Here is a 13740-nt window from a genome sequence, read left to right as displayed (position 1 = left end):
GAATATTTCTTACTTTCGAAATCAGAGGACAGGCAGAGGTACGGGTACAGAAAGTAAAGTAGAATTTATACAAATATTGACACATGTTGTTCCTCTGTGCATAAAGGAATTGAAGATATCCGGGGAGCCAGGGAGAAGCCATGCACGAATCCAATTTTGTACAATCTCGGGGAAAAGAAAGTAAAGAACCACATGTTTGAAATTGCCTCTTTATTAAGGAATGAGCTATCAGCAATTGCGTACCTCAGACTTCTGGAATCTTCATCACATTTGTTACCTTCACTGTCTTTTCTTTCACCAAACTACAGAAAGTTTTCCTGGCTCAGGGTCTCATGTATGCATTTCTTTTCCTGTTTTTGACTGAGACTTTGTAAGCTGTGATCGGGCCAAACTGCACTGTCACATTTCATGAGTAGGTACCAAAGTCCAACACTTAAGGTGATCTTGCTTCAAATTTTAAGTAGAGCTAAGGTTTGTTAATTTTCAGATAGAAACCACTGAAATTGAGCTGATTAAAATAATGCATACCTAAAATGTTTGGGCATCCCCTATTTTCTACACTTACTAATATATAGGACAAAGACCATACCCTAATAACACTGGGGAGAGAGAGATGCCACTGCCAAGTCATCTCTATCAGTCATTAAGGACTTGATCCACTTCTCTGCCTTCAAAGACAACTTCTGAAGCCTACTTGACTCATTGTAATCTTATGGACTCCTACAGAAATCCAGCATGGGATACCTAGGTGAAGTCTATATATGTATCAAAATCCTGAAGTTAGGGCTCTCTAGAAAACCTTGGTTGCCACACAGCTCAGGGCAGTATGGTGGTACATCTAAGTATTAAGCTCTTTCTACTCTTAACTCATCCAGCTGTTGTTGCTCTGCCTTCAGGCTACCTGAATCCTTCAGGACTACATCTTTACAGAAACTGAGGGAAGAGATGGTGTCCACAATAGTTGGTCATTTCAACACTTAAACCCTATTATGGATGGCCACACTGGCCTTTGTTTCACAAGGGAACAGAACAGACTCACCATTCTCTGGAAACTTCCATCAAGCACATTCTGTATATGGAGTATGCCTAACATAGATGCAAGTATTCAACTTATAAAAAAAAAAATCAACTTATAGGCTGGCAAAATCTAATTCTACAGGTTTTCATTGAATGATATTTTGTAATACTTTACAAATTTATTTTTTTTTAATTTACGTCTCAATATTCCATAGGTGCTGATGAGGTTTATTTAAGATTTGGGTTTGTAGCTTCAGTTTTTCTTGTAAATTTTTTTTCCAAAATTGTGGAAATTTTTAGCAAAATAAGTATCTCAGCAAAATAAATAATGAAAGAACACATTGTTCCCTAACTTTTCAGGAAACATAAGAGTTTGGAGAAGAACAACCTGGGCAGTTTTAGCTTCAAAGCATTTTGACTTGAGTGTTGTAATCAAAGTAGCTTTTCAGCCTTCGCTAGAGCATTTACAGCTGCTAAGGAGTAGTATAATTTAACATACGTTCACACCGTTTCTTTTGTTGAAGAAAAATGTCACATTTGACTTTAACATGGATTATGCTCTTTTCTCAATAATATTTCTTTAATTTTTCTGTGGTGCAGCAGCTGCTGTTGCTACGCCGTCAACTCTGTTGCTATGGGGGATGCCTTGGGTGTTTGCCAAACTAGAATTGGTTATTTCAGCACCCTTATGTTCATCAGTTGACATTTTCCTATGTTGAATCATGCTATTTTATCTTAATTCGATGTGTAGGCTCAATAATGTTGATTAGCTTTGAAAGAACTGAAATTAGATATAAAGGTATGCCATTATTTCTCTCCTTAGAAAACTTCTTAAGATTTCAAGTGTTACCTGTAGGAAACATGCATGCGGACATGTACGTGCTGGACTAAATGGTAATATATTTTAAAATTTGCCTCTGAACAAGACATGTGACTCTTAAGCCATTAGATTCAGCAAAATAAAGTGGATGAATATTGACATTTATGTAGTTATCCTGAACAGAAAAATTATTTCAAATTGGAAAACACCACATTTTCTCAATTTCAAAGAACTATCAAAACTAACACAGTAACTGGTCTTTGGGATTCATTCTCCATAAAAATGGTTCTCTGCTTTCCTGTGTTTAAAAGCAACATCAAGATGTTTGTTTCTGTGGTAAAGGTTCTCTGTGAGTAGATTATCTTTCTAATGAGCTGCCTATACCTCTGGAAGATGGTGGCATAAGTTATTTAAGACAATTGCCAAAACAAAATTTGAAACTCTTTGAAAAGAAAAAAAAAACTAATTATCATAATAATTTTTTCCTTCTTGGGCTTCACCTCAAGTGTCAGGAGAAATAACCTGTGGAAAACAAAGTCACTAGTCACTAGTCTATTAAACAGGATGAGACCTGAATTTGTAATTTTTTGAAATATTCATTCATAGGAGGACTTGTGAAAGACAAGAAAGTTTGCTTAATATTGGAGAATTGGGATTTTACTACTTAGAAGCACATAATGACTACATTTTATAATTATTTGTTCTGTGACATTTACACTCTGCAGTATCAGAGAACATTGGAAGCTGGGATTATGAGTGAATTTGACATTTCTGTAATAAAGTTTATTTTAGCAAATAACTTTGAGTCATTTCCTGAAAGCATTTATCCTCAACTACTAAGGGGATTTTTCATTTCAATAATTTTCATCCTAAAAAAAGACTTTCTGTCTTTATTTAACAATTAATCAAAGATGCTTATGTTTTTTGAGTCTCAGAGAACACCATTTAGCATTCAACTTCAAGGAATTTTTTTATATAGGTCTTTTCCAGAATAAAAAACAAACAAAAAAACCTGTTGCTGTTGATTCCATTCCAACTCTTGGTGACCCTATAGTACAGAGTAGAACTGCCCCATGGGGTTTCCAAGGAGCGGCTGGTGGATTCAAACTGCCGACCTTTTGGTTAGCAGAAAAACTCTTAACCACTGTGTCACCAGGGCTTGGCTTTTCAGAGTAGTGAGATACATATGTCTATATAGATACAAATATTATATTATAGCATGAAAGGTAAGTTTTCATTCTAGGTAGAAAATATCTGAAGAGAACTTCAGAATATGAGTCTCATCTAATTTATGATGGTATAATATTTATAATATATTACATAATTATTTACCACATGCTGTTTATTGTATGATATATAAACTGCTCTTTAAATGTTGCTATATGTAGAAGCTGAGCACAGTGAAGGCACAAGAAGCAAAGCACACGCATGTTGTGTGCATGCTGTGTTCTATCCCCACACCAAAAGCAACAAAAAACCCACTGCCGTTGAGTCGATTCCGACTCATAGTGACCCTATAGGACAGAGTAGAACTCCCCCATAGAATTTCCAAGGAGCGTCTGGCAGATTCAAACTGCTGACCTTTTGGTTACCAGCCATAGCACTTAACCACTACACCACCAGGGTTTCTACACCAAAAGCAAACAAATGTAAAACCTGAACAAGTATTAATATTCCATGTCAAGATGTGCAAAATAATTTGAATTACTCCTTTTTGTGGTAAATATTTGGAAGGGCAGTAAGCAATGTTATTATTTAAATCTGTAAATGCTTTTAGGTGGCCTGAGGTAAATGAGATATGCAACATTGCACAATCCAACTTGCAGATTTAAAAACGGAATCAAGCAATTGGCATATTCCGCAGGTATTTCACACTTAGCTGCCTCCTAGGTGGCACCCCCATATCACTCAGGCACACCTCACTTTTGCTCATACAACAATGAATTCTGTTGTAGCAAAAACCACTCAGGTCTTGAAATGAAAATTCTGAGGATTTATTCAGCATAAAGATTCATCCGGGCGAAGGAAAGCACCAGCTCACATAAATGAAAACATGGCGATTTTCAGTGGAAGGGTCTTAGAACAAAGGTAATGTAGAGCTGAGGTAGGAAATTACAATAACATTGTAATTGGTTCATTTTCACATGAGGCCATAGACAGGGAAAGGACTTCTACTGGGTACATTATACAAATGGACTATAGGATCGTCTATAGGGGCTGCTCGTAGAAACTTAGGCACGCATGAAGGTTACAAATCTGAGTCACATGATGCTTACCGTACACATTTCTAGAGTAAGTCATAAAAGTATCTTGTTTGAAGTAAAACATTCCTTGGGCTATCATCTTTGATACAGAGTATTTCTTGGAGATATGTAGTACCAGGTCTTGGGGACGCTACCCCTTCCCCCCCTTAAACCTGCTTGTTTAAATGAAACCTTTCTGGTTGCCTGAGAGCGTCAGATAAGCCTGGGTCCAGGTTATAAATGTATTTACATCAAGGCCCCTTTCTTGGAATGCATTTCTTTCACATCTTGGCTTTTCTGCAGAGAAAATACCCCTGTAGCTACCCATGATTGTTGGTTTAGATAAAGAGCCTAAAGAGCAGACTTTGTTAGCTTCAGTTTCAACTCTGCTGAATGCATTAGAAATACGGTTTTAGTTCAGACATTTCAATTTGATTAAAGGTAACTCAAATCCGCCAGGCGCTCCTTGGAAACCCTATGGAGCATCTCTACTCTGTCCTGTAGGGTCACTATGAGTCGGAATCAGCTCAACGGCACTGGGTACTGGGTAAAGGTTTAGGAAACTTTCCGTCTTACAATTCTTACTGTCATTGTTTTATTCCGTTTTTCCCAGTGAGCTTCTCAATGCATGGACTTGTATTTTATTTAAATTCACATCTATATAATCTAGATTAGTGATTGCTATGTAGCTTAACTTAGCTTTCCTCTCAGATTTGCTCATCCTCTCATACTCTGCTCAGCTCTTACCTAATGTCTGAAACCAGACACCCTGGAGTTATCCAAGAGTCCCCTCTCTCTTGGGTGTCATCTCCAACTGATCCACTTCTAGTAAACTGCCTCAGATCCCTTCCTCATTCAGTCCCTACTGCAACAGCACTCTTTCAAGTTCTAACTTATTTTTGCTTAGAGCATACCAGTAGCTTCTTTCTGGTCTCCCTAACTCCAGTCTCCCTCCTGCCCAGTGATTTTTCTAAAACACAGTCAGGTCTGCATATTCTCCATCTTCATTTGGATGTCTAGTAGGTATTTTATAAATTAACATGCCCAAATCTAATGCTTGATCGTCTTTTGAACCCACAACTTTTTTTTACCTCAATCTTCATTGAATAAATGGAATTCCATTATTCCCATCTCTAAGGCCAAAAGCCTTGGAGGCTTTCTGAGCTCTTTTCTTCCATAGTCAGCATTCCATAAGATAAGCAAATCTTAGATTGCAGGTGGCTATTCAAGGTAAAACAATCGGTGGTTACTCACCTGGAGCAACAGAGGAAGGATGATCAGGAATAGGAGAAGGAAATGGAATGTGTGGCTAATTGCCTCCATGAGCAACTGCCTCCTTTGCCATGAGATCAGCAGAACTGGGTGGTACCTGGCTACCATTACCGAATGTTTTCATCAGAGTCATTGGAGGAATTCTGATTAAAAGGGGGAGAATACAGAACAGAATTTCAAATGCTAATGAAACCCAGGCATTCATGAGCCTTGGAGGCTGAGTGAATGCTTGAAACTATTGCCCTGAGATAACCTTTAAACCTTAAGCCTTAGTCCAAAAATATGCCTGAAGTCTTCTTAAAACCAAACAGCAATTTAGCTTAACTAGTAAGAAATGTCTACCTTAACACTGTGCTCTTTTAAGGTCAATCTGTATGGGATCAAATTGAAAACAGCAACTTGAAAGATTATATAGGAAACTTAGGGGGTGGTGAGTTTTTGTTAATAGGAGAGGAACAACTCGGAAAGGAGGGTGAGAATGGTTGTACAACTCGAAGAATGTAATCAAAGGCACTAAATTGTACACGTAGAAATTGTTGAATTGGTGTATGTTAAGCTGCATATATTCTCAACAAAAATAAAAGAAATTATTAAAATAACAAAAAAAGCAAATCTTTTTGGCATTGCCTTCAAAATATTATAGAGTCTTACCAGCTGCCCCACTACCAGAATATTCTAAACTATTATCCACCACCTGATTCCCAGACCTTGAGATTGTCTCCCAACAGGTTTGTTTCCACCCTTGCCTCTCTGTATTGCCTTATTTGATTCTGAAATTAGCAAAGATGTAGGTGCAAGATTGAGCGAGTGGATTATTATCACACTTACCAGATAAGGATCCTGAAGCTCTAAAAGTTTGATATGAGGGATGAAGCTCGGACTTGACTCAGGCTCTGATTCCTAAGCTCACATTCCCTTCACCCTAGAAATCTGAGTCTTGTAAAGGGTTAAGTGACTTGTTTATGTGACACAACTATAAAGAGGAGGAACAAGGACTGGAACTAGACTCAGGGCTCTTCCCATCAAAGTACCGTATAATTTGTATAAGTAAGATATTAAAGATGCTGTTATTTTAACTGATAACGTGTTTAATACACTATTTTTAGAGTAGTTTAAGGCTTACAGAAAACTTGTACAGGAAATGCAGAGTTCCCATATATTCTCTCCTTCCCTCACATCATTTTTCCTATTACCATCTTTCATCCCTGTGATAGACTAATAACATTGCAAAATGAAAAGGGGGGAATTTAGCAAAGTGAGGTTTAGTTAATACCACAGAGAAATACGGAACTTTCTTTTAAGAGCTGAAGTCAGGGCATTGAAGGAACTGGAATATTTTGAAACAGATTCACAACAAAGAGTGTGTGTTAATAATAGCAACTGTAACAACAATAAAACAGTTACTGACACAAGGCAACCCAAGTGTGTCCGAGTAGAACTGTGCTCCATAAAATTTTCAGTGGCTGATTTTTCAGAAGTTGATTGCCAGGTCTTTCTTCCAGGGTGCCTCTGGGTGGACTTAAAACATCAACCTGTCAGTTAGCATTTGAGCAAATTAACCGTTTGTACTACCCAGGGACTATAACAACAATAGATATTTTTAATTTGCCGTACTGTGTGAGGTTATCTTTCTTAAGCATAACTAATATATGGCCATATATTAGTTTATATATATATTTTATTCATAAGTTGTCATTTTTCCTAGCCATAAAGGGTAGAACTCAATTATGCTGTTTTCAAAGTTAAAGGTTTTTCTTAATTATTATCCAAGGAAGAAATAAAAGTTCAAATCATGAATATAGAATGACTGTATAATGAGTTTAGTACATGCTACATTAGAAATATAAATTTCTCTATTGTTTTATGTCATCTTTCATTGGACCTTAACTTTAAACAACTGAACTTACTTTTAATTGAATATTTTGTTGAGATAATTACAGATTCACACAGAATTATAAGAAGTAATAGAGAGAGACACCATGTACAGTTTCCCTAATGGTAACGTTTTGGAAAAACTTTATTACGGCCAGAGTAATGACACTAATGAAATCTACCAATCTTATTCAGATTTCTCCAGCTTTATTTGCACTTATTTGTTTGTATGTGTGTATGTATCAAGGACATCATACATAAAGAAGGCAGGAAGTCATTAAAAAGACAGGAAAGAAAGAAAAGAGCAAAATGAATATCAGAAGAGACTCTGAAAATTCCTCTTGAACCTTGAGTAGCTAAAGCAAAAGAAAGAAAAGATGAAATCAAGGAACTGAACAGAAGATTTCAAAAGGTGGCTAGAGAAGACAAAGTGAAGAACTATAATGACATGTGCAAAGAGCTGGGGATAGAAAACCAAAAGGGAAGAACACGCTCAGCGTTTCTCAAGCTGAAAGAACTGAAGAAAAATTTCAGGCCTTGAGTTGCAATAGTGAGGGATTCTACAGGGAAAATATTAAACGACTCAGGAAGCATCAAAAGAAAATAAAAGGAGTACACAGAGTCACTATACCAAAAAGAATTGGTTGATGTTCAAACACTTCAGGAGGTAGCATACGATCAGGAACCGATGGTACTGAAGAAAGAAGTCCAAGCTGCACTGAAGGCATCGGCAGGAAACAAGGCTCCAAAAATTGATGGAATATCAATTGAGATGTTCCAACAAATGAATGCAGCGCTGGAAGTGCTCATTCATCTATGCCAAGAAATTTAGAAGACAGCTTCCTGGCCAACAGACTAGAAGAGATTCATGTTTATGCCTATACCCAAGAAAGGTGATCCAAAAGAATTCAAAAATTATCCAACAATATCATTAATATCACATGCAAGTAAAATTTTGCTGAAGATCATTCAAAAGTGGCTGCAGCAGTATATTGACAGAGAACTGCCAGAAATTCAAGCCAGATTCAGAAAAGGATGTGGAACCAGGGATATCATTGCTGATGTCAGATGGATCCTAGTTGAAAGCAGAGAATACCAGAAAGATATTTAAAAAAAAAAAAATTTACCTGTGTTTTATTGACTATGCAAAGGCATTCAGCTCTGTGGATTGTATCAAATTATGGATAATATTGCAAAGAATGGGAATTCCAGAGCACTTAAGTGTGTTCATGAGGGATCTGTACTTAGACCACGAGGCAGTCGTTCAAACAGAACAAGGGGATGCTGCGTGGTTTAAAGTCAGGAAAGGTGTGCATCAGGGTTGTATCCTTTCACCATACCTATTCAATCTGTATGCTGAGGAAATAATCCGAGAAGGTGGACTCTATGAAGAAGAACATGCATCAAGATTGGAGGAAGACTCATTAACAACCCGTGTTATGCTGATGACACAACCTTACTTGCTGAGAGAGAAGAGGACTTGAAGCACTTACTGCTGAAGATCAAAGACCACAGTCTTCAGTATTGATTACACTTCGACATAAAGAAAACAAAAATCGGAGGCGGAGCCAAGATGGCGGACTAGGCAGACGCTACCTCGGATCCCTCTTACAACAAAGACACGGAAAAACAAGTGAATCGATCACATACATAACAATCTACGAACCCTGAACAACAAACACAGATTTAGAGACGGAGAACGAACTAATACGGGGAAGCAGCGATTGTTTCCAGAGCCTGGAGCCAGCATACCAGTCAGGTACGGCACAAGCACAGAGACCTGCTCCACCCCCCTGAACTAACCCCGGGAGGGGGACCAGCCGGTTCCACGGGCAGCGTGGGACGCAGCCGGTAGGAGAAGTCCCCGGGAGGCAGTGACTGATCTTGGAGCAGAAAGAGCAGCATCCGAGCCGGGGAACCGTCCCACAGGGATTTGGACTGCACGCAGGTACGGCATAAACATGGAGAGTTGCTCCACCCCCCTGAACTAACCCCGGGAAGGGGACCAGCCGGGTCACGCGGGCGTCATGGGACGCAGCCGGTAGGAGAAGTCCCCGGGAGGCAGCGACTGGTATTGGAGCGGGGAGAACAGCGTCCCAGCCGGGACACTCGGTCACGGCACAAGCACGGGGAGCTACTCCACCCATCTGAACTAACCCCGGGAGGAGGCCCACCTGGTTCTCGGGGGCGGCACGGCCACGTGGCTGGAGGGACGAGAAGTCCCCGGGAGGCAGCGACTGATTTTGGAGTCGAGAGTGCACCGTCCCAGTAGGGGAGCCTTGACGCTGGGCGTGGGGCTGGAAGCGGAGGATCTGACCGTGACTCCAGCGGGCCAGACCCCCCGGGGGCAATCTCCACACAGCCAGCACACATAGGCGACGCGCCCGCGGGAATCTCAGATATAATAGTCATTCCAAGCAAGACAAGCAACTCTGGCTATATTCTGAGGTGCTACTCTCCTATCTCTCTGTTCCCTCCCCCACACTCCCCAGGCGGCTTCATTAACATTTGAATAGCCTGAGCCAGAGGGAGAACTCTGATAGGGATCTGACTGCATTTTTTTTTTAGCGGATTTTCTGGAAAAACTAGTTTCCCAGTGATGGCTTGGAGACAACAATCCATATCAAACCACTTAAAGAAGCAGACCGTGACAGCTTCTCCAACCCCCCAAACAAAAGAATCAAAATCTTTCCCAAATGAAGATACAATCTTGGAATTATCAGATACAGAATATAAAAAACTAATTTACAGAATGCTTAATGATATCACAAATGAAATTAGGATATCTGCAGAAAAAGCCAAGGAACACACTGATAAAACTGTTGAAGAACTCAAAAAGATTATTCAAGAACATACTGGAAAAATTAATAAGTTGCAAGAATCCATAGAGAGACAACATGTAGAAATCCAAAAGATTAACAATAAAATAACAGAATTAGACAACACACTAGGAAGTCAGAGGAGCAGACTCGAGCAATTAGAATGCAGACTGGGACATCTGGAGGATCAGGGAATCAACACCAACATAGCTGAAAAAAAATCAGATAAAAGAATTAAAAAAAATGAAGAAACCCTAAGAATTATGTGGGACTCTATCAAGAAGGATAACCTGCGGGTGATTGGAGTCCCAGAACAGGGAGGGGGGACAGAAAACACAGAGAAAATAGTTGAAGAACTCCTGACAGAAAACTTCCCTGACATCATGAAAGACGAAAGGATATCTATCCAAGATGCTCATCGAACCCCATTTAAGATTGATCCAAAAAGAAAAACACCAAGACATATTATCATCAAACTCACCAAAACCAAAGATAAACAGAAAATTTTAAAAGCAGCCAGGGAGAAAAGAAAGGTTTCCTTCAAGGGAGAATCAATAAGAATATGTTCTGACTACTCAGCAGAAACCATGCAGGCAAGAAGGGAATGGGACGACATATACAGAACACTGAAGGAGAAAAACTGCCAACCAAGGATCATATATCCAGCAAAACTCTCTCTGAAATATGAAGGCAAAATTAAGATATTTACAGACAAACACAAGTTTAGAGAATTTGCAAAAACCAAACCAAAGCTACAAGAAATACTAAAGGATATTGTTTGGTCACAGAACCAATAATATCAGATATCAGCACAACACAAGGTCACAAAACAGATCGTCCTGATATCAACTCAAATAGGGAAATCACAAAAACAAACAAATTAAGATTAATTAAAAAAAAAAATACACATAACAGGGAATCATGGAAGTCAATAGGTAAAAGATCACAATAATCAAAAAGAGGGACTAAATACAGGAGGCATTGAACTGCCATATGGAGAGTGATACAAGGTGATATAGAACAAGACAAGTTAGGTTTTTACTTAGAAAAACAGGGGTAAATAATAAGGTAACCACAAAAAGGTATAACAACTCTATAACTCAAGATAAAAACCAAGAAAAGCGTAACGACTCAACTAACATAAAGTCAAGCACTATGAAAATGAGGATCTCACAATTTACTAAGACAAACGCCTCAGCACAAAAAAGTATGTGGAAAAATGAAATTGTCAACAACACACATAAAAAGGCATCAAAATGACAGCACTAAAAACTTATTTATCTATAATTACCCTGAATGTAAATGGACTAAATGCACCAATAAAGAGCCAGAGAGTCACAGACTGGATAAAGAAACACGATCCATCTATATGCTGCCTACAAGAGACACACCTTAGACTTAGAGACACAAACAAACTAAAACTCAAAGGATGGAAAAAAGTATATCAAGCAAAGAATAAGCAAAAAAGAAGAGGAGTAGCAATATTAATTTCTGACAAAATAGACTTTAGACTTAAATCCACCACAAAGGATAAAGAAGGACACTATATAATGATAAAAGGGACAATTGATGAGGAAGACATAACCATATTAAATATTTACGCACCCAATGACAGGGCTGCAAGATACATAAATCAAATTTTAACAGAATTGAAAAGCAAGATAGATACCTCCACAATTATAGTAGGAGACTTCAACACACCACTTTCGGAGAAGGACAGGACATCCAGTAAGAAGCTCAACAGAGACACGGGAGATCTAATTACAACAATCAACCAACTTGACCTCATTGACTTATACAGAACTCTCCACCCAACTGCTGCAAAATATACTTTTTTTTCTAGCGCACATGGAACATTCTCTAGAATAGACCACATATTAGGTCATAAAACAAACCTTTGCAGAGTCCAAAACATCGAAATATTACAAAGCATCTTCTCAGACCACAAGGCCATAAAACTAGAGATCAATAACAGAAAAACGAGGGAAAAGAAATCAAATACTTGGAAAATGAACAATACCCTCCTGAAAAAAGACTGGGTTATAGAAGACATCAAGGAGGGAATAAGGAAATTCATAAAAAACAACGAGAATGAAAATACTTCCTATCAAAACCTCTGGGACACAGCAAAAGCAGTGCTCAGAGGCCAATTTATATCGATAAATGCACACATACAAAAAGAAGAAAGAGCCAAAATCAGAGAACTGTCCCTACAACTTGAACAAATACAAAGTGAGCAACAAAAGAACCCATCAGGCACCAGAAGAAAACAAATAATAAAAATTAGAGCTGAACTAAATGAATTAAAGAACAGAAAAACAATTGAAAGAATTAACAAAGCCAAAAGCTGATTCTTTGAAAAAATTAACAAAATTGATAAACCATTGGCTAGACTGACTAAAGAAATACAGGAAAGGAAACAAATAACCTGAATAAGAAACGAGAAGGACCACATCACAACAGAACCAAATGAAATTAAAAGAATCATTTCAGATTATTATGAAAAACTGTACTCTAACAAATTTGAAAACCTAGAAGAAATGGATGAATTCCTGGAAGAACACTACCTACCTAAACTAACACATTCAGAAGTAGAACAACTAAATAGACCCATAACAAAAAAGATTGAAATGGTAATCAAAAAACTCCCAACAAAAAAAAGCCCTGGCCCGGACGGCTTCACTGCAGAGTTCTACCAAACTTTCAGAGAAGAGTTAACACCACTACTACTAAAGGTATTCCAAAGCATAGAAAATGACGGAATACTACCCAACTCATTCTATGAAGCCACCATCTCCCTGATACGAAAACCAGGTAAAGACATTACAAAAAAAGAGAATTATAGACCTATATCCCTCATGAACATTGATGCAAAAATCCTCAACAAAATTCTAGCCAATAGAATCCAACAACACATCAAAAAAATAATTCACCCTGATCAAGTGGGATTTATACCAGGTATGCAAGGCTGGTTTAATATCAGAAAAACCATTAATGTAATCCATCACATAAATAAAACAAAAGACAAAAACCACATGATCTTATCAATTGATGCACAAAAGGCATTTGAGAAAGTCCAACACCCATTTATGATAAAAACTCTTACCAAAATAGGAATTGAAGGAAAATTCCTCAACATAATAAAGGGCATCTATGCAAAGCCAACAGCCAATATCACTCTAAATGGAGAGAACCTGAAAGCATTTCCCTTGAGAACGGGAACCAGACAAGGATGCCCTTTATCACCGCTCTTATTCAACATCGTGTTGGAAGTCTTAGCCAGGGCAATTAGGCTAGACAAAGAAATAAAAGGTATCCGGATTGGCAAGGAAGAAGTAAAGTTATCACTATTTGCAGATGACATGATTATATACACAGAAAACCCTAAGGAATCCTCCAGAAAACTACTGAAACTAATAGAAGAGTTTGGCAGAGTCTCAGGTTATAAAATAAACATACAAAAATCACTTGGATTCCTCTGCATCAACAAAAAGAACACCGAAGAGGAAATAACCAAATCAATACCATTCACAGTAGCCCCCAAGAAGATAAAATACTTAGGAATAAATCTTACCAAGGATGTAAAAGACCTATACAAAGAAAACTACAAAGCTCTACTACAAGAAATTCAAAAGGACATACTTAAGTGGAAAAACATACCTTGCTCATGGATAGGAAGACTTAACATAGTAAAAAT

At 38.1% G+C, this 13740-nt stretch overlaps 1 protein-coding gene across 17 annotated transcripts in view; it reads left to right on the top strand.

Annotated features, from left to right (window-relative positions):
• The window catches only part of DLGAP1 (DLG associated protein 1), a 1139806-nt gene that overhangs the window by 369002 nt on the left and 757064 nt on the right, over positions 1–13740 (top strand). Inside the window, exon 5 of one of the 17 annotated variants that reach the window (XM_049901322.1) lies at positions 1841–1911. The exons of the other annotated variants lie outside the window; for them this stretch is intronic. The gene's annotated coding sequence lies outside the window, so the exon portion shown is untranslated. The remainder of the gene's footprint in view (positions 1–1840; positions 1912–13740) is intronic. 17 annotated transcript variants of the gene reach the window in all.

Source organism: Elephas maximus, chromosome 11, assembly GCF_024166365.1.
Source record: "Elephas maximus indicus isolate mEleMax1 chromosome 11, mEleMax1 primary haplotype, whole genome shotgun sequence".
Taxonomy (NCBI): domain Eukaryota; kingdom Metazoa; phylum Chordata; class Mammalia; order Proboscidea; family Elephantidae; genus Elephas; species Elephas maximus.
This window is presented reverse-complemented; position numbering and strand designations above follow the sequence as displayed.